Source organism: Dermacentor variabilis, chromosome 9 (assembly GCF_050947875.1).
Source record: "Dermacentor variabilis isolate Ectoservices chromosome 9, ASM5094787v1, whole genome shotgun sequence".
NCBI classification, from domain to species: Eukaryota; Metazoa; Arthropoda; class Arachnida; order Ixodida; family Ixodidae; genus Dermacentor; species Dermacentor variabilis.
Window position 1 is genome coordinate 70,005,438 of NC_134576.1, and position 4,772 is coordinate 70,010,209.

The 4,772-nt window shown below is 46.6% G+C and overlaps 1 non-coding gene across 1 annotated transcript; it reads right to left on the reverse strand.

Annotated features, from left to right (window-relative positions):
• Positions 1–1,206: 1,206 nt before the first annotated feature.
• LOC142558689 (U2 spliceosomal RNA) lies at positions 1,207–1,396 on the reverse strand. The gene has a single exon (XR_012823089.1). It is a non-coding gene; the product is annotated as a U2 spliceosomal RNA (small nuclear RNA).
• Between the last annotated feature and the right edge of the window lie 3,376 nt (positions 1,397–4,772).

Genomic DNA, 4,772 nt, shown 5'->3' on the forward strand with positions numbered 1-4,772 from the left:
CTGGTAGCATCGCCTGTGTTGTTGAGACGAGGAGCGTCGGCACAGGAAGATGTCGCTGGGGTGTTGGGCAGACGGCAAACTGTTGGTCGATACGTCGGCTTTTAGCGAGTGCCAGGCGGCGGCACTCTTTTATAACTGCATCCACCGTCGCCACGTTGTTAAATACGAGCAAGTTGAAGGCGTCATCGGCAATGCCTTTGAGGATGTGGGAGACCTTGTCGGACTCAGTCATGTGTGCGTCAACTTTGCGGAACAGAGCCAAGACATCCTGAATGTACGTGACGTAGGGCTCCATTGACGTCTGCACACGACCGGAAAGCGCCTTCTGCGCGGCAAGTTGGTGACCGTAAGAGTTGCGGAACAAGTCTCCGAGCTTTTGCTTAAGCGAATCCCAACTGGTGAGGCCACCTTCGTGCGTCCGATACCAAACTAGGTGTGCCGCCGAGGTAAAAGACTACGTTGGTGAGCATGATAGTAGGGTTCCACCGGTTATTGCGGCTGGCGTGTTCGTACAGGCTGATCCAGTCCTCGATGTCTTCCCCATCTTTTGCCGAAAATACGCCAGGATCACGGGGAGCGGGGAGAGTGATGTAGGTCGTCGAAGTGGCAGCAGGTGTCGGAGCCGGCGGGGTCGAGTAGTCGTCGCCGGGAGCCATGATGGAAGGCTCCACGTACCGTCCACTGCGAAGCTCCGTGACGAGGTACAGGGAACGTCCACCTCCACCAGATATGTTACGTAGGAAGACACCGACGAAAAGCTATTTACAAGTATATTTACAAGGCAATACGCCGCAGTTGGCCAAGAGGCAACAGCCCGCGCTAGCTTCCAATCGTCGTGGTCGTCTTCTTACTGCTCGGCTATTCGTCATTGGAAATACTCTCCCGTAGCAATACTTTATCGCAATTAATTTGTCATCTTTCAAGCAATCTGATGTAACCAATTATCCCTCGTTACTCTGGGAACAGCAGTGACAAACACCAATAGAGCTGTACTAAGACTAAATGCAAGAACCTCCTGGCGTCATGCACCCAATGCGAGAAAAAGCACGCGCGGTTGACCGAGAAGGATGGTGGCTTGATGAGTCAAGGGTGGAGGGAGCGGCAGCTACGCGAGAGCACTTCTTAATCGTAAGGCCACGTTGTAGGTTGGATGCGAGGCATGCACCACTGAAATGCATTGGGAAACGAGTTCTGATTTTAGACTTCGAAGCGTGGGCTGTACCCGGATGCAGGGCAATACCAGGACAATCCGTGGCACTGGAGGGGCAAGCCCCGTCCTAGCACCGCCTTACAAAAATAGGGTTAATATCGTAAGACCCATGTAATGGCCGTATCAGATATTAAGCTGATAAGAACAGAGTTCTTTAATATGCTATTTGCAATACATCAAAAATATGTGTTACAGAACCAAGGAAAAACAGATAAAGGTGTATAATCTAAAAAGGCGAACAAATGACTAAAAAAACTAGTTAGTGGTGTTAGTAATAAAAGGCTAAAACTGTAGAGGTGTAAAACTACACAAAGGGAAGGTTTATTGGACCAACCTCTGATTCAGGCCATCAAATGACAGCATATATTTCGGGGTGCCATGTCACGCTTATTACGGTACAACTTTGGGCACTTCCATAACTTTCACATGTTTTTGGGTTATTTCACAATCAATACAATGTGCTGCTCTATGCAAAGCTAAAGATAATCGAGTACCGTAAACAGTCATTGAAACAAGGGAGGGTATACAGTGAGCAAACGGTTGTTCTTATGCACGTATGTACATGTTCCTATGAACTATGATAGTTGCAACGTCAGAGGCTGTACTGCACGCTACATACTCCTGTAAAATTTTTCGGATTCCAAGTGGTGTGTTGGAGGAGATTGCTAGTATGGGATTAAGGGGTACCCAATTTGCCTGTTTTTCTAAACATAAAATTTGGTATGCCAGTGTCGGAGGAAACTTTCTTCCCCGGCTGTCTCGACTTCCTCCGTTAGGTGGCCCCACAGGAGTAAGGATATCTTCTGGAGAGTGGGGTACGCCGCCCTCACCGGCGTTTTCCTTATCTCTGCGAGGCATCTTCGTTTCCAGATTACACACATCGTGCAGGCTAGAACCAAATTTGCAAACCTGCCTTTATTTTTCCGTCGTGTTGGCGGCAGCCGTATTCCGAAAACGCTTGAAACCAGCCGCCAGACAATACTCGCCGCAGCGCACTCAAATAAGGCGTGGTTAATTGTTTTAATATGTCTGCAGTTTAGGCATCGGTCATTGGGCACAATGCCCAGTCTTCGCAGCCGCTGTCGGGTTGGGAGCACTTGCCATTTCCTTTTTATATCGAAGTCCTGTACTTCCCGCGGGAGCCTCATATTCATTAGAAGGTTCTTCTTCATGTGGCCCATTTTTACCTTGTCCACCGATGATAGCTGCTTTTCTGTGACAGTCTCGATAATACGGGGAGGCGTGTCAGGGTCTATTTTAATGTCCGGGGCCTCTTTCTCTGACATGGATTTGGTGGCGGCTGCGGCCTTGTTAAATTCGGAGGGGAACTCAGCCTGTAGTCCTGTGTGTCTGCCGTGGTCTAAAACACTTCGGTTTGTGCTGTTCCAGTACAGCATTAGTCCCTTGCCTATGTAGTCAGTTGAATTACTCAAGTGTCGTGCCGTCTTTAGGGCAAGCAGTCGGGTGGTCGTTGAAACATCAAGGAGGTCAATACCTCCGCTTGTTACCGCTAATTGTAGAATGTTCCTTTTTACCGGGGAGGGGGGGGGGCTTGTTGTCCCATAGGCAGGCCGTTATAATTTTATTTAGTTGATTATTACTTTACTTGGAATTATGCCTATGCGACTTACATAATTGACATAATCGCATGCTGCAGTTCTTACTGCCAGGGCTTTCTCCCTCAGGGTTAAGTTCACTTGCTGTAGTTGGAAGAAGACTTGATTGGCTTTAGCAATGGCAATCTGCCAGGTGGTTTGTGCAATTCCTTTTTATGTGAAGAAAATCCCGAGAACTTTCACAGTATCGACCCTCTATTTGTTTCTGATAGCGCTCGGTGGAAAAGAGCCGAAAAGAAACGCTTTGCTTTTTTATTCATTTAACGCAGCGCCAGACAGCGCTGCGTACTCGTTAAAGATTCTTCGGACATGACATAGACTTGTTTCGTTTCTTACGAAGATGGAAATATCATCCGCGTAGGCCATGACTCTCACTTCCTCTTGGCCCATCATTGGGAACCCTCGGATGCGTGCTTCTCCGGTTAATCTTGTAATTAGCGGTTCTATGGAAAGGTCAAACAAGGTTGGTCCTAGGGGGCATCCTTGGCGGATTCCTCTCCTATAGTTAAAAATATGTGTGATGGCGTTGTTTATAAGAATATTACATGTCAGGTCGTTGTGAAGGAGCTTGACTACCTTTATAAATTCTTTAGGGAAAGAGAAGTATTCATTACTGAAAACAAGTACTTATGATTTAACCTGTCGAAAGCTTTCGCTTTGTCCAGGGAAAGGAAGGCGCCGTTATCTGTTTATCTGTCGCATATTCGAAGATGTCTCGTATTAATGTCAAGTTCGCAAAAAGTGATCTGCCGGGTACTGCGCATGTTTGATAGGGAGATATTATCTTGGGTATGGTGTGTTTCATTCTGTTATTTAGTACGGCCGCTGTGATCTTCTAATCCGCGTTTAGTAGCGTTATTGGTCGCCACGATTTGGGGTAGTTCGGTTGTGCGTCGTCTTTTAACAAAAGTATAATCCTCCCTTTCCCAAAGGATGCGGGCTTCTTTTTCTCACGGAGTATCATATTTATTATACTAAGGAGCGCTTCGCCCACAACTTCGAAGAAGGTTGCATAAAAGCCGGTGGTGATACCGTCGCATCCTAAGGCTGATTCTAGCGTCATGTTTTGAATGATGTTTTTTTAGTTCCCCGATTGTAACGTCATTACGAAAACTGGACGATTCTTCTTGGTCGAGATGTTGTAAGCTTTCGCCTAGCCTATCAACATTCCTTGTGTCTGTACTGGTGTCTGTTTCGCCTTCTTCAAATTGTTTTCTGAAGTGGGAAAAAAATGCTTTGTATTTCTGTTGGATTGTTTGTGATTGTTCCGTCTTCTCTCATAGCTTCTGTTATTCGCTTAGAATCATTGGTTCCTATGCGATGGCTGTCTTCCTCTATAATGGTTTTTGACTTGTGTGATTTTTGTTGTACGTTTCCGGTTCTCTTTTCCAGGAGGCAGTCGTACCTTCGTTGCAGGATCTGTAAGTACGAGCCGCTGCAGGAGGTTATTGTTTCCGCCCTCTTGATAATCTGCATTCTTAGTAATATTTCTTTTAATTCGGCAGTGTACCTCCTGTGTCGGGCCTTGAATTCGTCTTGTAATGCCGCTGTCTATTTTTGTTTCAGATCTTCCCAGGCCGATGGGCTCATTTGCGCAGTTTGCTCGGTTATTGCTCTGAGAGTTTGTTTTAGGTTTTCCTTACTAATGCCATCCTGTAATAGGGCAGTGTCTAATCTCCAACTTTCGGGGTTTCCTGCCGGTCCTGGGTGGGCTTTAATCGTGCAAATTACTGGTAGGTGGTCGGTTCTTTCTTGTAGTGGCGCCGGTAGTTTTCCAACTGCACAAGTCGGAAGCTTTGGGACGACGAAGTCGGGGATGTAAATCCTGTCTATTCTACTTGTTGCGTTTGTAGAGATGCGAGTGGGTTCAAACCGATCATCGTGAAGGAAAACTCACGCGTCTGTTAGACATAGATGGCGAAGGATTTTGCTTAATTCTTTTGCAT